Here is a 25810-nt window from a genome sequence, read left to right as displayed (position 1 = left end):
TGTCTATTTTCTACTGCATTGCAGATGTGGGGAGAAGGACTACACCCCAAAGGAACACACACAGACGTGTGACGGCAACCCCACTCACTCACAAACAAAACATTCAAAAAATAAAAAGATCTGACAAACAACACATTTTAGCTTTATATTTGCTAAGTCGTTAAACACTGTCCTAGATATATCCTCTGCGTTGCATGTTTTAATGAAGTTCACTGCTTTCCGCCCGAGGACTAGCGCTCATTGATTTGGCTTCTCGACGTATTCCTCTCCTCGTTCACTCACTCTTATGCTGTCAGGAGCGCACACGGAGTGAACAGACACATTTCCACACTTAAAATACATGTACTGTAGACAGGCCGTACACAGAGATGGACACAGACAGACAGATGGGATGCAGAGAAGATGCGCGCGCACATGCGCACACGCACAGCCTCTGCCTTCAGGTTGAAGGGAAGTTGTGTTCGGGAGACGGATCAATAGAGGAAGCCTCTCTCCCTCTCTCTCTGTCTTTCTCTCTCCATCCCTCTCCCCCGAGTCCTCCAGAAGACCTAAACTGCAGTTCTCTCTTTCTCTGACTGGGGAGAAATGGAGGGTGAGAAGGCGGGAGAGACGGAGGGGAGGGAGAGAAGGCCCCCTGGGAACCAAGGGCAAACGCGAGCGCGTGAAGTGTACTCCTGCACAGAACCTCTAACGCTTAACCTTGTTTAATAACCATATCTGTCACAACACACACACATATTCGAACGGCCTTACACACACATACTTAAGCATGCACAAGCATCCACAAGCTCTCTCCCACTTACACGGTCAGAATGAATGTGTTAATATAATGTCATACGCGTTCTAAAGGGAGGCTGTTTTGCATGTGAAATCCTGGAGCAATTTATGGGGAGTTTAGCAGCTGTAAATCCAGCTCTATCTTTCTGATCAATGTACAGTACCAGTCAAAAGGTTGGACAGCCTACTCATTCAAGGGTTTTTCTTTATTTGTACTATTTTCTACGTTGTAGAATACGAGTGAAGACATTAAAACTATGAAATAACACATGGAATCATGTAGTAACCCAAAAAGTGTTAAACAAATCAACATTTATTTTATATTTGAGATTCTTCAAAGTAGCCACCCTTTGCCTTGAGGACAGCTTTGGACACTCTAAACTTTTGACTGGTACTGTATGTGGTCAGGTAAAACATGGGATGGACAGATAAGGTATTTAGGCAAAAGATGAATGGCGGCACCATACAGGTTGCAAAATAGTTTGGAAGAGATTTCCGATGTGCCGATTCCATGGCACGTGGTTTATGAACTGATACACAAAACGACGCTTGATTTAAAAATATGTTTTTCAATTAAAATGCTAGTAAATTCCTGCCACAAACAGAATGTTGTGTACAGTATACAGGGCAAAMACCCATTTCAGCTATGCAGATTTTGCTGCGAAGACACAGAATCATTAGATCACTTATTCTGGTATTGCCCCTATGTAGCTTGATTCTGGTCACCGGTTCAGGAGTGGGTAAAAAGTCATAATAGTGTTCCAGAATGAACCATACAAATACCACTGTTGGGCGTTCTGGAAAGCCATAGTCAATCGATCAACACCATAATAATACTCTTAGCTAAAATGTTCATTTTAAAATCACAATCTGTTGATAATATGGGATTACAAAGGTTCAGAATCTATGTAAGACATCACAGAAAAATATACGACACGAAGAAATCAAGAGAGGATGGTCTATGGAGATGGGTGGGATGGGCTGAGAGAAGCTGAGGGGGKGAATATAATCTGTAGTAGTTGTGGCTGAAAATAATATATATCATGTCTACTGGACATGTCTGAGCACTATGAATCCAAATGTTKTTTTTTTTTAATCCAATGAATCCAAATGTGTATCAAGAATGGTCCACCACCCAAAGGACATCCGGCCTACTTGGCCCAACTGTGGGGAGCATTGGAGTCAACATGTGCCAGCATCCCTGTGGAACGCTTTCGACACCTTGCAGAGTACATTCCCCGATGAATACAGGCTGTTCTGAGGGCGGGGGGGGTTACAACTCAATATTAGGCAGGTGTTCTTAATGTTTTGTACACTCAGTATATGTTATATTATGTTAAAAAAAGTACCATGTATGTAAAAATGTATTTGTAACAAAAATGTATTTGTAACAAAGTTGCGTTGTCCTCCGAAGGGGGAGGGGGGGGGGTGGGACAATAGAAAATACAAAAACGAGATGAATGGCCGTCTTTAGACACAGTAATTCAAGCTGAATGACTTGAAGTGTTATCTGATTGGCCGAAGGAAGGCGTAGGATATGAAGAGATGACGAGGAGGGCGTCTGTTCTTCGAAGTATTCAACACTTTAACGGTTCAAGGAACACGGCAAAAACACGGCACACCACACACTTATGAATGCGCACACAGAAATCCATGAACTCACACACACCCACCCACCCACACACACACACACACACACACACACACACACACTTGCCACTCTGTACACATATTTATAGTCTCTCTTCTCTGCATCTAATGAAAGAAGGTCAAACACTGCAAACCCAACATCTACGGGACTATATAAAACAGCAGTCCATCTGAATAACAACATAATCCTCTACTGTACAGTACCATTTACAATATGCTATTGGATGCTATCCTATCTTCATTATTGCAACTTAGATGCAGATGTAAATAAATCAACTTTGAATAGAGTCAAACTTGATTTGTTTTGTTGTGTGTCTGTGTGCGTGGGCATGCGTGTACATTTTAAGATGGAAGCATCTACCCTGCTGGTTTTGATGCCAGATTAACACGAGAAGAGGAGGAATCCGACTTGTCAACTACGTCAGATTAGAGCCATACACAATCCATTATACCCCTGCATCGATATGTTATAAACTGCAACCATACCTACCTTACATACGCTAGCATAGCAGCACCCTGTGGCTACGTACATGTACATACAGGTGCTCACACCTTGTACGTTCATAGATATACTGTACGTGCATGTATACACACACACACACACAACGTTTTTTTTGAGATGTTAGAACAAATTGAATGTGGTGTAAAGTTGCACCTATCCCTACAGTGACACAAACATACCCTTATGAACACACCCCAATCAGATGTGATGTGTAATAACAATGACATACACACACGTAAACACACTCACATTCATTACCTCTAATGTACCGTGATCTCAACCAGCTGAAGAGGACAGTACTCTATTGCATTGCTAAGGGACTAGTGGGTATCAGTGTTGTACTATCACGACTACGTTGTCTTCGTACATCATCTGCTGCTACTCAGGTAACTTACTCAGCGTTAGCCCTTAACTTACTTACGGTACACTCTAATCTCATAGCTAATAGTAACTAACGCTTATCAAGGTGCGTTTGGAGAGTTGTGATGGAAAAGTTATGTCAAGGAAAGACATTGGGGAGGCGTATAATAATAATAATAATAATAATAATAGTAATAATATGTCGCAACAGATTTTCCCAGCCCTTAAAGAAAACAGTAAAATCACAGGATTCATAGCTATTTCCCAAATATCCCATTTATGGATTCACTGACATTCAACATTGACTGGTTTGATAAACCAGTAGAAGCCCTCGCTTAATGTATCCTCTTATTCTCGCTGCTCTGCTCACCTCTTCTCTTCTCTCATCGCCTCTCCTTCCCTCTACACCCATCTCCTCCTTTTCTCTCCTCTCCTTTCCCTCCCCCCATCTCCGCCTCCCCCTCACCCGACAGTCTCACACCATTTAGTTGGGAATCTTCCCGGAGACTCATGTTCTCAAAACCTTTCTTCAGTAGGACGTGCTTGGAATTAGCTTGTGGAATCAGTGGGTCAGGTGTGTTTTGTATGTGTCTGTGTAAACGTGAGCCTGTTGTCTCAGCACCCGGTAGSGGCTGGCAAAACACATCAAACTGAAGCTATTTAAATGCTTAATTAAAGTGATTCATCTGAACCAATGAGGAAGTGTTAGCCACAGTCGTAGACAGACAGGCCTCTATCTTCTGCTGCTTATGAAGGTGGACTGTACAACATTGGGCCAATAGGGTTKCAACACTGCAGTGTATACAGCTTACAAATCTTCACAGCAGGTTGTTTGCGTGCGTGTGTGTGTGTTGTCAACACCTTATTTGGGATTACCTGGTCTGCCACGGGGAGAAGCCATCATAATTCCCATAATTCTCTCTGAACCTTCGTTCCTTCCTTTCTCTCCTTTGGCTCGACAAAACAAGCATGCTCAGTCTAAAATAAGGACCCCCCCTATCTACCACTCTGCCCTAGCTCTGGATACTTCCCAAATGGTACCCTGTTCCTTACATGGTGCACTACTTTTGACCAGTCCYCATAGGGCTCTAGGGTGCMATTTGGGATGGGATGCATACAGAGCTCAAATCCCTCMAGTTAACACGTCAACGTGAACAAAAAAACACTCATCATAGAATTATAGACTTACGTCAGTGACTGGCAGAAAGATTGTTCGTGGCTAATCTTCTTCTTTTTTTAAATGGAGGAGGAAGCACATGTAGCTTCTTCTAGCTATACATTCTCATCCTTATTACTAAACCATCGTCCTCTTTTTATTATGCCTGTGCCTTTAGAATCCGGTCTTTACCCTTAGCAACATCGTTGTCGTGCAGCATGGGATGTGACATTGACAGCACAAGTTACAGGTTGATAATAGTCTATGGTTGCATCGGACATGGAACCCTTTCCCCTGTAGTGCGCTACTTTTGACCAGGGCTCTGGTCAAAAGTAGTGCACTATATAGGGATAGGGTGCCATTTTGGACGCACCCTATGAGACATGATGGCGAGATGTGCGTTTAAAGAAGGCTTGTTTCCTTTGCATAATAACTAACACACTTGACCCAGTGTTGGAGAGGTTCAGTGCATACTAGTTGCTTATTACATATAAAGTATAGATTAACAAGAAGAAATCAACGTGGAACTAGGAGGTCGTTAGCCCGGGTGCCAGTCTGTTTGCTATGACAATCCCATAAGGATTTTGACAGTGGAAACTGACTGGCACCCAGGCTAGGAGGTTGTAGCCCTCAGAGAAGAACCACAACTGTCCTGCAATATCACATACCCAACCAGGAAATAAACCCCACAGTGGGCATGTATGCTGTATCTCCCTGGCTTACATGCCGACCAGACCGTTCGCGTGCATGTTGATCTTGTCCACCCACACCAGACGCGATCAGGACACCCAGGTTGAAATATCAAAACGAACTCTGAACCACAAATATTCATTTGGGGACAGGTCGAAAGCATGAAACATTTATGCAATTTAGCTAGCTAGCTTGCTGTTGCTAGTTAATTTTCCTGGGATATAAACATTGGGTTGTTATTTTACCTGAAATGCACAAGGTCCTCTACTCCGACAATGAATCCACAGATAAAAGGGTAAACCGAGTTAGCTTCTAGTAGTCTCTCCTTTTTCTTTGGACTTTATATGGCGGTTGGCAACTAACTTTAAGGTGCATTACCACTACCAACAGGACTAGTGTGGATCTCAGTTCATTTTTCAATCGCCCACGTGGGAATATGCTCCTAAAAACCAATAGGAGATAGGAGAGGCGAGACTTGTAGCGCATCAAGCGTCACAAATAGAACCAAGTTCTATTTTAGCGCCTGGCTATGCAGACGCTCGCGAGCAGTGTGGGTGCAATGATTTAATAACATGTATGTGTACATTTATTTTTGCAATGCTCGCGCACGCGACGCAGGCGGTGTGGTCAGCATGTTAGGGCCATGAGCTAGAGAAATGATCTAGTGTAGTTATAGGATGGTGTAACGCATGGCTGGGCACAGAGAGGGTAAAGCAGTCAGTTTAATAATAACCTACATGGACAAACAGACTCCCAGAACATCTACACCATCTCACTGATTATATCGTCATCATTCTTCAACCCCTGACCCGCACACAATCACCCTCTCCCTCTGCTGCCCAGCCTCTGTGTGTGTGTGTGTGTGTGTGTGTGTGTGTGTGTGTGTGTGTGTGTGGTGTGTGGTCGTGTGTGTGTGTGTGTGTGTGTGTGTGTGTGTGTGTGTGTGTGTGAACACAATCGTGTGTGTAGTTCAGTGCAGCAGGGAGGTTTCTCTCTCTCTTTCAAGAGTTGGGGAGATTTTGATCAGTGGAAGCTGCTGTTAAACAGCCCTAGAGAGGAACAAGGAGGTTTTTGCTTGTGCTGCCGAGTGGAAAACTGAGGTTAACGAGGGAAAGAAAAAAAAAATGAAAAAAGCTCCACATCAGTATGGAGGAGATACAGTAGCTATGGTCACAAAGGTGCTGACGGACAGAGAAGACCTGCTAACCGATAACTAAGAACAAAAGGATGTTTTGGGCCGCATCCTAAATGGCACGCTATTCCCTTTGTAGTGCACAACTTTTGACCACAGCCCACACAAAGTAGTGCACTATATTGAAAATAGGGTGCAGACGCATCCTGGATCAACCTTACATTAGTATGGATGGAAGCTTTGGGAATGTAGAACAATAGGCCCCCCCCTGCTGCTCAGTGGGGCAGGGGGGAAACATTTGACCGTGACAACCCTGTGTAATAAAAACAGGAAGATATTGTTCGTTGTGAAGTAGATTAAAAACAGACGATGCTGATGATAGGTGTCGGTCTTCTTTCCGGGAATTTCCCGTAGTGGATGTGTATATAGTTGTGACGTGACCAGTGCATGCTACGACGCACCCAGCCTCATTCCTCAAGTTTTATTGCTCTGAAATCTCAGACTCATACAGGGGCGGTGTTGGGTAAGAGAAGGGGAGGGGGCTGCGGTGGGTGGGTGGGGGACACACCATGTCTTTAAAGAAGGGTTCCATTGGCATTTATTTCCCCACCCCTTCACTATTGCATTATGGGAGATAGAGTTCTTCTAATGCTACCATCAAGTAGCTCCATTGCTTCTATATATCATCCCTGTAGTTCCTTTAGGTGCCCATGCCAGTGCCCAATGCCCGTATGACCGCCCCTGTGTTCTCTGTGCGCTAGGAGGTTTTGGTTTTTGAGGGCGGGTCTTTTTTGCCGTTCTGCAGCACAGGTGAATCGGAGGCCTTGGCCATTTTCCTGGGCGAACTCAGCTCGGCGACCACCACCACTTCATGTAGCGACGGCTCCCTGTACATAGCCACTGTAGGGGGGAGGGAAGAGATGTGAGAAAAGGAAAGAGGGACACAGAATAATATTGAACAGAACAAATCTCTTTTTTCAAATGAGACCGGAGTGCATCATGAAAAGCAAACGTGACAAAATGACAGAGACAACTAATGACCATAATTAACTTCCTACTGTACTGTACTGCACCTTCGATGAGTTTGGGCAGGAAGTGGGCGGCCCCCTTGGTCTTCTTGACCCTGTTGCCCTTCATGACCTGTCCGTCCCGGTTGATGCCGATGTACCAGGCCCTGCCCGACTGGGTCTGCCGGTACAGGCATGGACGAGTACGTCACGTAGTAGTTCTCAAACACACTTTCTTTGAACTTGCACTCTGGGGTGAAGTGTTCCTGTGGATTAGAAGACAGACACACACAGATAAAGCATAGGTGAATACATAGTGAATACAAGCGCATGTGTGCATACACACACACACACTCTTTGAAAAAACTCAAAAGGGTTTTTCGGTTGTCCCCGTAGGAGAACCATTTTTGGTTATAGAGAGAATCCTTTTTGGTTCCAGGTAGTGCTGTTTTGGGTTCCATGTAGAACCCTCTGTGTAAAGGGTTCTACATTGAACTCAAAAGGGTTCTAGATAGCACCTTTTTCTAAGCGTGTACACAAACACACACACTCCGGGTCAGTGGAGAAGAATAACAGATTGGAAGTGCTGACCATTTTTTATTACTCATTATTATATAATTTTTTTCCAATTCCAAAGCTCAGCTGGGGAATGGCGGGAAATGGAGACCACATTTCATTGTGACAGGGTTAGGAGAGCATCTGTGTCTGCTGTGAGGAAAATGAACACATAACCACACACAACACACACACGCCCACACATGGAGGCTATCTGTCTTCTCTCTCTTGTGTCATAACAAACACACGCTCGCTCTCAAACACACACACACAAGGAAAAAATTGACAGAAGGAAGAAAAAAAAACGTATTTTAACACACACGGATGAAATTCTGTTTCCAGTAACAACCAGCAATCAACAGAAGTCCTTCCCCAGTTCAACCCAGTTCAACTGTCCCATCTATAGTCACCCATATCACCACCACAATCTCTGTCTCTCTCCTCTCTCTGTCTCTTCTTCTCTCTCTGTCTATCTCTCTCTCTATCTCTCTCTCTCTCTCTCTCTCTCTCTCTCTCTCTCTCTCTCTCTCTCTCTCTCTCTCTCCTCTTCTCTCTCTCTCTCTCTCTCTCTCTCCTCTCTTTCTCCTTTCTCTCTGTCTCTCTCTACTCTCTCTATCTCTCTCTCTCCATCCCACCGTCATTTGGTAACTTAGTTGGAGAGCAAACCCATTTGCAGGATTGATTTGGAGCCTTGATGTGACTGGTGAACAGAAACGCCCTGAATAAGGACTTTACTCTCCCTCTCATCCCTCTCTTTATTTCTCCTTTTCCCGCTCTTTACCTCTCCTACGTCTTCCCTCTTTTTTCAGTTTTTTCCCTCATTATCTTCACTCTCTCACTCTCCCACTGTCTCCTCCTTTTCCCCCTTTTCTCCCTCTCTCTCCATTTCTCCCTCTCTCTCTATATCCCCCTTCTCTCTCTCTCCTTCTCACTCTCTTTCTCCGCCTTCTCCCCCTTCTCACTTGCTCTCTCGCTCTCTCGGTCTCTTGCTCTCTCTCTCTTAGTGGCTGGAGAAGTGGGTATTCTCAAATTTTGCCAAACATTTCCCAGCGAAGGAAAGGCGCCCTGTATGAAAAATTATATGACAAACAGTCACATAAACTCTGAATTACCTAAAATTATAAATCCCATCCAATTAACTGATTCACTCATTAACTTACTGTTAATAGCAAATCTATCATTAGTTCATGAAATTGTTTGCACTATAAGATCCAGCCCATGCAATCATCCTTAGTGGCGCAGTGGTTTGCAGTGGTTTAAGGCAGAGATCCTGGTTCGAGTCCAGGTTCTGTCGCAGCCGGCCGAGACCGGGAGACCCATGGGGCGGCGCACAATTGGCCAGCGTCGTCCGGGTTAAGGGAGGGTTTGGCCGGCAGGGATGTCCTTGTCCCATCGCGCAATAGCGACTCCTGTGGCGGGCCGGGCGCAGTGGACGCTGACACGGTCGCCAGGTGTAAGGTGTTTCCTCCGACACATTGGTGCGGCTGGCTTCCGGGTTAAGGGGGATTGTGTCAAGAAGCAGTGCGGCTAAAAAACATTAGGAATACCTTCCTACTATTGAGTTGCACCCTCTCAGAACAGCTTGAATATGTCGGGACATGGACTCTACAAGGTGTCGAAAGCATTCCACAAGGATGCTGGCCCATGTTGACTCCAATGCTTCCCACAGTTGTGTTACTACCATACCCCGTTCAAAGGCACTTAAATATTTTACATTCACCCTCTGAATGGCACACATACACAATCCATTTGTCAGTTGTCTCAAGGCTTAAAAATCCTTCTTTACACAATGTAGTCGCACCTTTCCTTGATTCATCACATCCTAGCTCCTCTCCTCCTTCTCAAATCTCATTGGAGGAGAAGGCCATAAGGGAAGGACCTTAGACCCTCTCCTCCAATACAGTTGAGGCGGAGGCGAGGAGAGAGGATGCAACGAATCGAGGACAGATTAATTGAGAAAGAGCTGATGTGTGGCCCCTGGGAGGACCCAACCAAAACACTGTGAGGCCCCTGAGGGCCCCAGACATGGCAGGGCCCATGCCACCTCATTAAATAAGCAGGAGTCCATTGGGGCGCCTAAACACAGCCAGTCAGTCCCTCTCCCCACCAGGTTCATCAATAAACAAGGCAACAGTAAACATGTTGTCCCCCACGAATGATGCTGCGCCCCCCTTGGGCCAATCAGTGTAATTTTGAAAATGGCAGACTCTTTGGCAAGACGCATGATTCACCCAAGTTTCATCAAAATTGCGCCAGTGATGTCAGATATTGCGTGGGTCAGTTAGACTCATATCCCTGAGCATGTGTGCCAAATTTCATCACTCTGAGTCAAACAGATCAAGAGATATAAACATGTGCCTGTTATAGCACCACCGTGTTGTAGATATGAGTGTTCTCACATATGTTGAGTCTTGACAGTGTTTGCAACATGTGTACTACATTTTGTTACAATACGAATACCCTTGACTGATTTATATGCATATATGTACCAGACCAAGCCCATGTGAATGTTTATTGGTCCACGCCCATGTGATGGTTTATTGCGTTGCGAGTCCTTTGTCCATAGGTGCCACATATCAAGTTTTGTGTAGATCGGTCATTCGGTGCCAGAAGAGTAGCGTGTTTTTCACCAATTTCAAAATGGCGGAAAATCCATCATGGCAGACCTTATGGGTCCCAGGGCAATTTCTTTCCTTGTGAGGAGAGTGACCTATGAACCGAATTTCCTGACTAGGTCAAATTGGGTGCGGGGCGTGACCTTTCAATGCTTGCATTTTAAATATCCTGTTATAGCGCCACCATCTGGCCAATGAGTGTAATTTTGTAAATGCCGGATCTCTATAGCAAAACAAATAATTCAACCAAGTTTCGTGAAGATCGGGCCAGTGCTGTCTGAGATCGTTTGTGGCTAACGTATGTACTAACAGACGGAGATCCACAGTCCCCTCCCCGATTTAATTGTGGGGGACAATAAGAACCACACTGCCCTCTGAGCTGCCATTGGGGAATGAATTAATGGAGGGAGGGATGGGAAGACTAAAACAGAGAATGTTAAAAAGTGTCCGGCACCCTTCGGTACCCGAAGGCCTAAAATAAAGGAAAGGAAGAATCATAAAAATTACCCTTCACTCCAAAAAGGAATGATTGTGTTGAAATGAATGAACCCAAAGCTGCATCTCTTAGCCTAGGACTAGGAGGGAAGGAGACTTGTATCATGACGCGTGCCCGGCCCAAACTCTCAATCACACACAGACATATTAAAACTTCTTATGGCTGCAGGGGCAGTATTGAGTAGCTTGGATGAAAAGGTGCCCAGAGTAAACTGCCTGCTCCTCAGTCCCAGTTGCTAATATATGCATATTATTATTAGTATTGGATTGAAAACACTCTGAAGTTTCTAAAACTGTTTGAATGATGTCTGTGAGTATAACAGAACTCATATGGCAAGCAAAAACCTGAGAAAAAATCCAACCAGGAAGTGGGAAATCTGAGGTTTGTAGGTTTTCAACTCATTGCCTATCGAATACACAGTGGGATATGGGTCAGTTTGCACTTTCTACGGCTTCCACTAGATGTCAACAGTCTTTAGAACCTTGTCTGATGCTTCTACTGTGAAGTCGGGCCGAAGGAGAGGGGATTGAGTAAGGTCTGCCATGACCTGAACATGCGCTGACCATGCGCGTTCATGTGAGAGCGAGCTCTGTTCCATCGCACTTCTGAAGACAATGGAATTCTCCGGTTGGAACATTATTGAAGATTTATGTTAAAAACATCCTAAAGATTGATTCAATACATCGTTTGTCATGTTTCTACTGACTGTTACGGAACTTTTTGACATTTCGTCTGCTTTTAGTGAACACGCTTCCTGACTTTGGATTTGTTTACCAAACGTGCTAACAAAAGTAGCTATTTGGACATAAATGATGGACATTACCGAACAAAACAAACATTTATTGTGGAAGTGGGAGTCCTGGGAGTGCATTCCGACGAAGATCAGCAAAGGTAAGTGAAGATTTATAATGCTATTTATGACTTTTGTTGACTCCACAATTTGGCGGGTAACTGTATGGCTTGCTTTTGTGGCTGAACGCTGTTCTCAGATGATTGAATATGGTGCTTTTGCCGTAAAGCTTTTTTGAAATCTGACACAGAGGTTGCATTAAGAACAAGTTTATCTTTAATTATTTGTAAAACATGTATCTTTCATCAGAGTTTATGATGAGTATTTATGTTATTTGATGTGGCTCTGCAATTTCTCCGGATATTTTGGAGGCATTTCTGAACATGGCGCCAATGTAAACTGAGGTTTTTGGAAATAAATATGAACTTTATCGAACAAAACATACATGTATTGTGTAACATGAAGTCCTATGAGTGTCATCTGATGAAGATCATCAAAGGTTAGTGATACATTTTATCTCTTTCTGCTTTTTGTGACTCATGTCTTTGGCTGGAAAAATGGCTGTGTTTTTCTGTGATTTTGCGGTGACCTAACATAATCGTTTGTGGTGCTTTCGCTGTAAAGCCTTTTTGAAATCGGACACTGTGGTRGGATTWACAAGAWGTGTATCTTTAAAATGGTGTGAAATACTTGTATGCTTGAGGAATTTTAATTATGAGATTTCTGTTGTTTGAATTTGGCGCCCTGCACTTTCACTGGCTGTTGTCATATCGATCCCGTTTTGCAGCCCTAAGAAGTTTAACACAGGCAGGCATACTTACACACACATGCACACAAGTGCGCATGGATGCACATACGCACACACACACACACACACACAGACAATGACTCCCCCTGAACTGACTATATCAACTCTGCAGGACATCAGCAATGTTTCTTAATAGGATAATAGCCACTTAAACAGAACGATCGTTTAAACAGGAGGCTGAGCCACCCAACACACCAACCACAGGACACAACTACACACCCATTTATCGTAGACATCCTTCTCATCCTTCCATCTCATCCTTCCATCTCTTTCTTTCTTTCTTTCTTTCTTTCTTTCTTTTTCTTTCTTTCCTCTGCTGTAGGCTATTCTCATTGGTAGCCCCCTCGAATCCTTCTCTTTGTTCTGGTCCTCCACTCTGTCTACCCCGTTTCTATTGTTTAATTTAATTTAATTTTTTATTACAGGTTAAGATTGATTTCATACTAACTTATAAATGGGTGCTGTCTCTATCTTTAGATCGGTGGTTCCCAAACTGTGGTGCGCGCCTCCAAGGGGGGGCTTAGTCCGCTTTAGTCCGCTTTAAACTTTCTCTTGAAAGTTGTAACAGTAGAATGCAGAAGGTGCGAAATTGGGTAGTGCATCATCAGTTCCTCTTGTCATGTTAGTCATTGAATACCTTAGATAGCTATTTATAACTTGTCAGAAATGTCCAGATCAACGAGCCCATGTCAGTTTATTTATCACTCAAATATCATAAAAACACATTAGACATGGCAAAATGTATAGAATTGCAAGAAAAGTTGCTTTAAAACTACAAAATGTTCTTTGCACCCCATGACAAAATGTGTAGAATTGCAGGAAATATGCTTTAAACCTGCAAAATTCTTTCCACCAACAAGAGAGGTGTGAACAGTTTGTGTCATGAACAGTGCTTGTGCCCATAGAAATAGATGTGGTGGGTGCGTGCATTCAGGGGAGGCGGGGGATGTTCCCCGAATGCTGGAAGGGAGTGWCCCGAGTTAAAAGTCAATTGTTAGTCACTCTCTAACCAACCAGTGAACTCCTTTTATAATGACAGTGGTCAGAATGTTAGTTTAGTAGTCCTTCTTTCTTGTATTAATATGCTGAACCTAGTGAGTTGAAAACACATGCTATAACCTGAGAAGAGTTTACCCTCTCTGAGTAGGACTGATCTAGTATCAGGCGGCCCTGTTCATTTAATATTATTCATTATGATGCAAAAGGCAAAACTGATCCCAGATCACTTGGCGACATCACCAGGCAGTATTAGTTAATAGACCAAGAACAAAGAGAGTTTGCCCACATCTCTGCCAATAACAGTAGGTTTCAGGTTACATGTCCCCCTCCAATTAGGCACCTCAATCAGACCATTCCCAGATAGTCCAAGCAAAATTCTTGCTTAAGAAATAGCTTTTTGCTAAGAAGTAATTTAGAATTTTTGTTTTAAATTAAAACAATCACAGTAAGGTACTTAATGATTCAATCTAAGGATAGCAGAGTCATACATTGAAAAGCATATAGTCAAAAAAGAAATCAATGGACGTTTGTTTTAAAGTGTCTGTCTTACTGTATATCTGAGACATACACGAAAGATCAGGAAATGTTTTAGATTTAGTTTTGACCCATATTTAACACATTTTCTTAGGCACTAAACTACTTCCATATATACTTCCATACATTTTTTTTAAATGATACCGGGCTACCTTCAGACGAGTCTTGTGAGGATTGTGGTGCGTCCTACAGCAAAACAGAAAAAGAGTCTCACCTTTCCATAGAGGGGTCATATTAGTGTGTAGCCCAAACTGTTCGGACGCTACAGACAGAAGTTGGCAGATCGTTTTCGTGAGAAGACCGATTCTTGAGATCTCTCGTGGTCTGACAAACACCGCTGTAGCTCATCCACCTTCCACCACAGATGCAGAAGGCTGAGCCCATACAWTTTTTTTTGCTAAAACAGATTTTGATGGGGATTTTTTTATTATGCAAATTCGATGTATGCCAGATGTGGACATCAACTCTAAGGGCTTAATTGTTACCCAGAAATTATTTGATGTTGAGATAAAAAATAAAACCGGCCACTAGGGGCAACAGTGAGCGCTGTTACCTTCAAGTAGGCCTCTGGTTTAGCTAGGGAATGGTTAAGTTAAGGGCCTTGTGGATGGGGATGGTGGATTGCTTGTAAGCATCTGCCTCTGGTTCCAAAGGTTGCATGTTTGGATCCAGCGATAGAAAGTTGTTTTTAGAATGTATGTTTTAAAACCTTAACCCTTATGAATGTGGCCTTGTACAGTCGTGGCCAAAAGTTTTGAGAATGACACAAAAATTAATTTTCACAAAGTCTGCTGCCTCGGTGTCTTTAGATATTTTTGTCAGATGTTACTATGGAAWACTGAAGTATAATCACAAGAATTTCATAAGTGTCAAAGGCTTTTATTGACAATTACATGAAGTTGATGCAAAGAGTCAATATTTGCAGTGTTGACCCTTCTTTTTCAAGACCTCTGCAATCCGCCTTGGCATGCTGTCAATTAACTTCTGGGCCACATCCTGACTGATGGCAGCCCATTCTTGCATAATCAATGCTTGGGGTTTGTCAGAATTAGTTATTTTTTTTGTTGTCCACCCGCCTCTTGAGGATTGACCACAAGTTCTCAATGGGATTAAGGTCTGGGGAGTTTCCTGGCCATGGACCCAAAATATTGATGTTTTGTTCCCCGAGCCACTTAGTTATCACTTTTGCCTTATGGCAAGGTGCTCCATCATGCTGGAAAAGGCATTGTTCGTCACCAAACTGTTCCTGTATGGTTGGGAGAAGTTGCTCTCGGAGGATGTGTTGGTACCATTCTTTATTCATGGCTGTTTATTCAAGCTTTTTTCCGGATGCCCCAAACAATCGGAAAGGGGATTCATCAGAGAAAATTACTTTAAACCAGTCCTCAGCAGTCCAATCCCTGTACCTTTTGCAGAATATCAGTCTGTCCCTGATGTTTTTCCTTGAGAGAAGTGGCTTCTGTGCTGCCCTTATTGACACCAGGCCATCCTCCAAAAGTCTTCGCCTCACTGTGCTTGCAGATGCACTCACACCTGCCTGCTGCCATTCCTGAGCAAGCTCTGTACTGGTGGTGCCCCGATCCCGCAGCTGAATCAACTTTAGGATACGGTCCTGGCGCTTGCTGGACTTTCTTGGGTGCCCTGAAACCTTCTTCACAACAATTGAACCGCTCTCTGAAGTTACTGATGTTCAGATAAATGGTTCATTTAGGTGCAATCTTACTGTCAGGAATATCCTTGCCTGTGATGCCCTTTTTGTGCAAAGCAATGATGACGGCACGTGTTTCCTTGCAGGTTACAATGGTTGACAGAGGAAGAACAATGATTCCAAGCACCACCCTCCTTTTGAAGCTTCCAGTCTGTTATTCGAACTCAATCAGCATGACAAAGTGATATCCAGCCTTGTCCTCGTCAACACTCACACCTGTGTTAACGAGWGAATCACTGACATGATGTCAGCTGGTCCTTTTGTGGCAGGGCTGAAATGCAGTGGAAATGTCGTTTTGGGACTTTTGCAGGGCAAAGAGGGACTTTGCAATTCATCTGATCACTCTTCATAACAAATCTGTAGTATATGCAAATTGCCATCATACAAACTGAGACAGCAGACTTTGTGAAAATGTATATTTGTGTCATTCTCAAAACTTTTGGCCACGACTGTACTATAAGCACTAATGCAAATCCGCTTCTCTCCAGCAGGGGCTGCTCAAACACACACAATATTAATATAAAGACCTCTCCTCTCTTACCACTTACCCAAACCTCAGACCTACCACCGCCTGGGCCCTCTTAAAACACGCTAAAGCCCATTTAATTTACAGACCCACGTTACAAATCCATGTGTGGGTTTTTTAGCTGATTTGTTATGAGCACATCCTCTCACTCCACATTACATAAGTTAATCAGGAACAGAGGAGATGGGGATGGGGGGAATAGAGGGATAGGGGGAGAGAGGGAAAGAAACCAAGGGAAAGAAGGAGTGCGATGGAAAGGTGCCATGGAGGAGAGGGAGATGTACACAGACTCATGGACAGGGCATAGACACAGAGACAGACAGAGGGACATACAGAGGGACGGAGGTAAATTAAATTACATGTTTTATTGGTCATGTACACGTGTTTAGCAGATGTTATTGCGGGTGTAGCAAAATTATGGAGTTTCTAGCTCTGACAGTGCAATAATATCTAACAAGTAATATCTAACAATTTCACGACATATACCCAATACACACAAATCTAAGTAAAGGAATGGAAGTAAGAATATATAAATATATGGACGAGCAATGTCAGAGCGGCATATACTAAGATAAAGTAGAATAGTATAGAATACAGTATATACATATGAGAGGAATAATGCAAGACATGTAAACATTATTAAAGTGACTAGTGTTCCATTTATTAAAGTGGCCATTGATTTGTAAGTCTATGTATAAAGGCAGCCGTCTCTATGTGCTAGTGATGGCTGTTTAACAGTCTGATGGCCTTGAGATAGAAGCTGTTTTTCAGTCTCTCTGTCCCAGCTTTGATGCACCTGTACTGACCTCGCCTTCTGGATGATAACGGGGTGAATCAAATCAATTCAAAGTGTATTTGTCACATGCCCCGAATACAACAGATGTAGACCTTACAGTGAAATGCTTACTTACAGTAAAGCCCTTAACCAACAATGCAGTTTTAAGAAAAATGCCAAAAAAAAGAAATAAAAGTAACAAATAATTAAAGAGCGAGAGTAAAATAGCAATAGCGAGGCTATATATACAGGGGGTACAGAATAAAGGTGGTTTAGAGTTTTTCCCCTATGTTTTCACATTTAACATGCTGGTAGAAAGGAGTTAAAATGGATTTGAGTTTCCCTGCATTAAAGTCCCCGACCACTAGGAGTGCCGCCTCTGGATGAGCATTTTCCTGTTTGCCTATGGCCGTATACAGCTCATTGAGTGCGGTCTTAGTGCCAGCATCGGTTTGTGGTGGAAAATAAACAGCTACGAAGAATATAGATGAAAACTCTCTCGGTAGATTGTCATGAGATACTCTACCTCAGGCGAGCAACACCTTGAGACTTCCTTAGATATCGTGTACCAGCTGTTGTTTACAAATGTACATAGACCGCCACCCCTTGTCTTACCAGAGGCTGCTGTTCTATCCTGCCGATACAGTGTATAACCCGCCAGCAGTATGTTATTCATGTCGTCGTTCAGCCACTACTCGGTGAAACCTAAGATATTACAGTTTTTAATGTCCCGTTGGTAGGATACACGTGCTTGTAGTTCGTCCACTTTATTTTCCAGTGATTGTACGTTGGCCAATAGTAGATTAGTCAGATTAGCCACTCTTCGCCGGATCCTCACAAGGCACCCCAATCTCCTTCCGTGATACCTCCTTCTCTTTCTCCTGCGAATGACGGGGATGAGGGCCTGTTTGGGTGTCTGGAGTAAATCCCTCTCGTCCGACTCATTAAAGAAAGATTCTTTATCCAGTTCAAGGTGTGTAATCGCTGTCCTGATGTCCAGAAGCTATTTCCGGTCTTAAGAGACGGTAACAGCAACATTATGTACAATGCAAAAAAACAAACAAAATAGCACGGTTGGTCAAGAGCCCATAAAATGTCAGCCACCCCTCCATCTTAACACACACAGGCAGTGGCTTGAGTGTTGTCCTTGGCATTCCTGTGACATCGGGTGCTGTAGGTGTCCTGGAGGACAGGTAGTTTGTCCCCGGGGATGCGTTGGGCAGACCACACCACCCTCTGGATAGCCCTGCGGTTGCGGGTGGTGCTTTGCCGTACCAAGCGGTGACACATCCCGACAGGATGCTCTCAATTGTGCATCTGTAAAAGTTTGTGAGGGTTTTAGGTGCCATTACAAAATTATTTAGCCTCCTGAGGTTGAAGAGGTGCTGTTGTGCCTTCTTCATCACACTGTCTGTGTGGGTGGACCATTTCAGTTTGTCATTGATATGTACGCCAAGGAACCTGAAGCTTTCCACCTTCTCCACTGTGGTCCCATCATCCCGTGGCTAGGGGGGGTGCTCCCTCTGCTGTTTCCTGAAGTCCACAATTATCTCCTTTGTTTTTTTGACGTTGAGTGAAGGGTTGTTTACCTGACACCACACTCCAAGTGCCCTCACCTCCTCCCTGTAGGCTGTCTCGTCATTGTTGGTAATCAAGCCAACTACTGTTGTGTCGTCTGCAAACTTGATGATTGAGTTGGAGGCATGCTTGGCCACACAGTCATGGGTGAACAGGGAGTACAGGAGGGGGCTGAGCACGCCCCCTTGTGGGTCCCCAGTGTTGAGGATCAGCGAAGTGGGGGTGTTGTTTCCTACCTTCACCACCTGGGGGCGGCCCGTCAGGATGTTCAGGACCCAGTTGCACAGGGCGGGGTTCAGACCCAAGGCCTCAAGCTTAATGATGAGCTTGGAGGGTACAATGGTGTTGAATGCTGAGCTATAGCATTCTTACAGTACATAGGTATTCCTCTTGTCCAGATGGGATAGGGCAGGTATACTGTAGGTGTGTGTCTCCATGTCTGCATGTGGGCCCAGTCTTGTTGTGACAGCCAGACATGAAAGATCCTTCATCTCCTTCACCAGGCAGCAGGATAGAAGGATGGAGTTAGGGAAGGAGGGAGGTGAGCCATCCAATCCTCGCTGACATTAGTAACAGATTGACCAGTCCCCTCACTCATCACTTACTCTCACTCCGAGAGATAGGGAGAGAGAGATGGGGAGAGGGAGATGTAGAAAGATATGGATAGAGGGGGAAATTGGGTAGAGAGGCAGGAGAGGGAAAAAGAGATGAAGAGGGATAGAGAGTGAGTGGGAGAGAGGTGGTAGAAGAGCTTTGGTTGCGAATGGTATGAATTTTGAACTCTTATTCGCTACAGAAGTGATACCTCCTAGCCGTTGAGTTAGCAGCGGCCGCTGTAAACGTGGGCTAGGAGAGGACAGACAGAGTATCCCGTCTACCACACGACGACGACACTACAATGTTTCCCGTTCACCACCAGAGACACTCTTCAAAGGACAAAGGACTCTGTTGGGCAACACGGCCTTCAATCTACCACCAACCTATTGAATGAGTGGTAATTTAGAATGCATAAGATTCTGTATTTACGATAGAGTAGCTGCCTACGGCCCGATAGAGACATCGCTTCTCCCTTTGTTCTTCAGTCTTCCCGCTCTTTCACTCAAACCCAACCTCCTTTTCTTTGTGTCATATCTGTTCCGTCCGCTATGGACGTTTTCCTTTATGACATAATTTGTCATCAAGGTATGATTCATTCTGTGTATATGTAATTCTGTGTGATTAATTAGGTATTTAGTAGATAAATAATTAAACCCAATTTTGTATTGCTGGTTCAACTTTTTAGCCAGGGTTCGTGAAGATAACCAAGAATTTACAACTTTCAGATCAGACTGAAATAAGGTGATGATTAATATTGACTGCTATTGATGTAAAATATTACTAGGTCTTTAAGAGTTTATTCGGAAGATAACTCCTCTATAAATATTATTTCGTGGTGCCCCGAYTTTCTAGTTAATTACATTTTCATGATTAGCTCAATCAGGTAATATTAATTACAGAGAAAGGATTTTATAGACTAGCATGTCATATCACTTAATCCGGCATAGCCAAAAACACGGCATAACTGTCGTAATGGCTGGGTTGTAGTAGGGTGTCTTACACACACACAGGTGGAGGTTATGGTACAGTAGTAGTACCGTAGACCAGGTGCATGGAGAGGTCCTAAGCCAATAAACTGGCAGCTAGATGGACGCCTTGGATCATTACCAGGACCTCTGAGCTGCAGGAGCCTTCACAGTCACTGACCCCACTGCCAAACAAACATATGCATACACACACACATACAGAAACACACGCACTTGCACAGGCACACACACACCATGTTCAGAACAGCTGGAGAGGAGGAGGAGGGGGTGTCCTCTGCATCTCACCTTGTCTGCCAGACCCCGCGTTTGGGGATTTTCCAGAGGGAACTAGAACTAACCTAAACTCTGTCTCATTCTCTCTCTCACACTCTCTTTCCCTCGTTCTCGCTCTCTCACACTCTCTTTCCCTCGCTCTCTCTACCTCTCATACTTTTTCTCTCTCTACCTCTCTTTTTCTCGCTCGCTCCCTTTCTCTCTTTCTCTCACTCTATAACCCTCGCTCTCTCACCCTTTCTATTTCTCTCTACCCCCATCTCTCTCTCTCTCAACCCCTATCTCTCCTACCTCTTTACCTCCCCCCATACCTGAGGGCCACGTGTCTGCATGCCTTTACTGCTCGGTCAGTTTCAGGGAAGGGAGGGGGAGAAGAGGGAAGTAGGAGAGGATAAACAGAATGAGAAAAACACAGAGAAGAGGTTGGATAAAGGGATGGAGGGAGAGGGAGTGAGAGGAGAGAGTGCTGACTCAATCAAAAAAAAGACAAGCGTTTTCTGATTCCATGAAAGGTGTGGAAGGTCAGAAGAGAGGGATGGAGAGGGTGGTCAGTGTGTGTGTGTTTGCTAGTGTGCGCGTGTGTGTGTGTGTGTGTGTGTGTTGTGTGTTGTGTGTGTGTGTGTGGTGTGTGTGTGTGTGTGTGTGTGTGTGTGTGGTGTGTGTGTGTGGGTGTGTGTGTGTGTGTGTGTGTGTGTGTGCTTAACCGGCGCACGTGTGTGTTGCACAGTGCAGGTTGGTCCTCTGAGGTCAGTGTGGATCCTTGCAGGTTCTAGCGGTATTGACTAATTAGCTCATCCGTCAGAGGCTGAGGGCCAAGGAGGGCCAGGGGTGAGGGCCAAGGAGGTCCAGGGGTGAGGGGGGCCAGAGGGATACGACCCCTACAACTCACCCCCTTCAACCGCCTCCCAAACCAGACATGACCAGTATGAAGAATCACCCTGACTCCTGGGGAAGGTGGACAAACACACACAACAATGTACTTTATATATACTATGTTTGTGTCGACTTACAACAGGTTGTCTATAGGCCTATATACTGTACTGTCCTGTATACACTGTGTGTGTCACTGTGTCCACATCCCCGACAACAGACTATTCATATGAATAGAACATCCTAATAAAATATCTATATATGAGAGCACTCTCACTTTGGCATCATTTCTACAACACACACACACACACACACACACACACACACACACACACACACACACACACACACACACACACACACACACACTCCACTGGGGTGGTTACAGGGATAAATGTCACTCAACAGTAGCTGGACTTCCTTGTGACCTCCTCTACTGTTCGCAATGGCATTGCAGCAAAACACAGATGGGCACACTACTGTACTGTGTTTAAGAGAGACCATGTACACACACACACACACACACACACATACACATGCACACGCATGCACACACACACCCCATGCATACGGGGAAGGGATGGGAACATCTATTACAAATTGATAGATTTGGGAGCTGAGAAACCCCAAAATATAATCTATCCCAATTAGCGTGTTTTGTATGACAGCCATTAAATGACACAGGATGTAGTTCATAAAGCATGGCTGCGATAATAAATATTGGAAAATAGTGTGTGCTACTGTACATTATTCTGTGTAGATGGAATGGATTGTTAGTGGTGATCAGACTACAGAACAGGGCCCATTCAGTGCTTCACCCACTCATTGGGCACATACCTCTATCAGATTGCAGGCATTTTATTGTGTTAACTATAGCTGCAATATATTTAGGTGAAGGTGGAATCCTCCTCTCTCCTCCTGCCTCTTGTGTCCCTATGTTTCCTTCCCTTCTTCCTTCCTTCTCTTGTTCCCTCTCCTCCACTCCTTCTTCTTCTCCACCCCTCCTCCTCTCTCATTCTCTCCCTCCCTCCGTGGCTGTGTGAGTCACGTGACAGGGAGGTGATCCCTATCTTGCGGGCATTGCCTTGCTGCATCTCAATAAGGCCTTTTAAAGAGATGAAACGAGCTACTCAAGGAGGATGGCAGGGGAGAAGGAAACCGAGAGAGGGACAGAGAGGGAGAAATAAACAGATAGAGAGAGGAAAGAGTGTAGGAGAGGAGAAGAGAGGAAGGACGAGTGGGAGAGAGAGAGCAGTTGCTACATCCATTTTTGGAATTATAAATAATGATATGTACACATTGATTCATGAAGAATGTAGCTGTTGTACCCCGTCAGAACCCAAAATATAACCTTGTTTTACTCCAATGTTTATAAACAAAGTAAATGTAAGCAAAAACTACATAGCCTCAAAACATGGTTAAAACTATAATTTTGATATCATGGATGGTCAGTCCTTGCATCCATTGCTCTGTCAATGAATTTGAGAGTGGTTACATTTCTCCAGGACCATCCCTCTTTTCCCCTGAAACACTTTGTTATTGTTTCACCTTCTGATTGCCCCTTTAAGCACACAAATATGCCTGCGGTGTGTATTATAAATGTGTAGTCTCTCTATGTCTTTCTCTCGCTCAGTTTTACAACATTATTTAAGTGTTCGTATATCTCTATTGTATTAACCCACAATGTCATCCCTCTGTTTAAACATTTTCCAGCCAACTTTCTTTCCCCCAGCCTCTTAGAGAAAAAAAGCCGGTCAGTTCTGCTGCCTGGTCAGAGCCTACTGTCCTAATTATGTCTACCTCCCTCTGTCAGTTTGTTTAGACCTGCATCCAGTGTGTGTGTGTGTGGGCGCCCCTGTTAGTCCGTGTGTGTGTGTGCAACTTCATCTCCCATCCTCCCTCCTCCCATCCATCCATCCCTCCATCCATCCCTCTCTCGCTCTACCCAGGAGGGTTTTCCAGAACACACAGCTAATAAAGTGGGCCAGACCTATTTTTATCAGAAGCTATTTCCACCCGTCGCCTCACAGGTAGCTGTAGCTGAGCCCATGCAAGCCGCGTCTCAGACAATAGACCAATGACAAGGAGTTTCCCTCAAACATGAACCTCTCTCTAGTCCCTACTGCTCCCCCAGGAGCTGAGGCTAGGCATGGGGCGCACCCCATGGCCCCTCTTCTAGTGGAAAGGAAGAGAGAGGAGGGATGGAGGGAAGGGGAGAGAGCGAGAGAGCAGTGAGGGCGAGAGGTGTAGGGGGAGAGGGTAGGGAGAGAGAGGAGGGAGGGTGGGGGAGGAGAGAGAGTTGTGCAGGGTGAAAGAGAGGAAGAGAGAGAGGGAGTGCTAGTTAAAGAGGACAGAGAAAGGGGAAGGGTAAGAAGGGAGGTCAAGGACAATAAATGAGGATATACAAAGCCAGGTACATATCAGGACAAAACTAGAGATGGGAGGAAGAAATAAAAAAGAGAAGGAGAGAGAGAGAAACCACGAGTCTGAGAGAAAGGCGAATAGCACGATGGATATACACAAATATAAATGCAACATGTAAAGTGTTGGTCCCACGTTTCATGAGCTGAAATAAAAGATCCCCGAAATGTTCCATACACACAAAAAGCATATTTCTCTCAAATGTTGTGCACAAAATGTGTTTACATCTCTGTTAGTGAGTATTTCTCCTTTGCCAAGATAATCCATCCTCCTGACAGGTGTTGCATATCAAGAAGCTGGTTAAACAGCATGACCATTACACAGGTGTATCTTGTGCTGGGGACAAAAAAAAAGCCACTCGAAAATGTGCAGTTTTGTCAAACAACACAAGGCCACAGATATCTCAAGTTTTGAGGGAGCGTGCAATTGGAATGTTGACTGCAGGAAGGTTCACCAGAGCTGTTGCCAGGGAATTTAATGTTAATTTCTCTACTATAAGCCGCCTCATGTCATTTTAGAAAATTTGGCAGTACTTCCAACCGGCCTCACAACCGCAGACCACGTGTATATGGTGTCGTGTGGGCGAGCGGTTTGCTGATGTCAATGTTGTGGACGGAGTACCCCATGGTGGTGGTGGGGTTTTCGTAATGCATTAGCAGGGGACAATGAACACAATTGCATTTTATCGATGGCAAATTGGATGCACAAAAATACCGTAATGAGATGCTGAGGCCCATTTTTCCCTGAGGTATCTGTGACCAACTGATGCATATCTGCATATCTCCATTCCCAGTCATGTGAAGTCCATAGATTAGGGCCTAATGAATTTATTTCAATTGACTGACTTCCTCATATGAATTGTAACTCAGTAAAATCAATCAAATTGTTGCATGTTGCGTTTTATATTTTTGTTCAGTATAGATGGCTGGACAGGGAGTGAAAAGGAATGACAAGCAAGAAAAAGGAGAGAGACGAGATGGACAGAGTGAGAGAAAGAGGAGGGAACTGGAGAGTGCTTTCTTCTCCCTACAGGCAGTACTGAGTGTATCTGGCACTGTCAGGCCATTCTTCTACACATGCATTTGCACGTGCACGTGCACGCACACAGACACAGACACAGACTTTACTTTGTGTCTCCCTACAGGGGGTGTGTGTGTGTGTGTGTGTGTGTGTGTGTGAGTGTGAGTGTGAGTGTTCTGGTCCCCTGTCAGACCATCCCTTCTACTCTGCTCTGTTCCTGTTTGTTACTGCTGTTTGCTACTTCTGTATGCTACTGGTGTTTGCTACTACTGTTTGCTACTTCTGTTTGCTACTTCTGTTTGCTACTGCTGTTTGCTACTGCTGTTTGCTACTTCTGTTTGCTACTTCTGTTTGCTACTTCTCTTTGTTACTGCTGTTTGCTACTAGTGTTTGCTACTGCTGTTTGATACTTCTCTTTGTTACTGCTGTTTGCTACTGCTGTAAGATCTGTCTGCCACTGCCACCAGTCCTGTACTATACCATGCAACCAGGAAACCAGTCCTGTGCTATACCATGCCACCAGGGAACCAGTCCTGTACTATACCATGCAACCAGGGAACCAGTCCTGTACTATATCATGCAACCAGGGAACCAGTCCTGTACTATACCATGCCACCAGGGAACTAGTCCTGTACTATACCATGCCACCAGGGAACCAGTCCTGTACTATACCATACAACCAGGGAATCAGTCCTGTACTATACCATGCCACCAGTGAACCAGTCATGTACTATATCATGGAACCAGTCCTGTACTATACCATGGAACCAAGGAACCAGTCCTGTACGGTACCAGTGAACCAGTCCTGTACTTTACCATGGAACCAGTCCTGTACTATACCAGGGACCCAGTCCTGTACGGTACCATGCCACCAGGGAACCAGTCCGGTACTATACCATGGAACCAGTCTTGTACTATACCATGGAATCAGGAAACCAGTCCTGTACTATACCATGCAACCAGGGAACCAGTCCTGTACTGGACC

At 44.4% G+C, this 25810-nt stretch overlaps 1 pseudogene; it reads right to left on the bottom strand.

Moving 5' to 3' along the window:
• Nucleotides 1–6045: 6045 nt before the first annotated feature.
• LOC111980586 (fibroblast growth factor 14-like) overlaps nt 6046–25810 on the bottom strand; it is a 43930-nt pseudogene continuing 24165 nt past the window's right edge.

This window comes from Salvelinus sp. IW2-2015, linkage group LG3 (genome assembly GCF_002910315.2).
Source record: "Salvelinus sp. IW2-2015 linkage group LG3, ASM291031v2, whole genome shotgun sequence".
Classification (NCBI taxonomy): domain Eukaryota; kingdom Metazoa; phylum Chordata; class Actinopteri; order Salmoniformes; family Salmonidae; genus Salvelinus; species Salvelinus sp. IW2-2015.
This window is presented reverse-complemented; position numbering and strand designations above follow the sequence as displayed.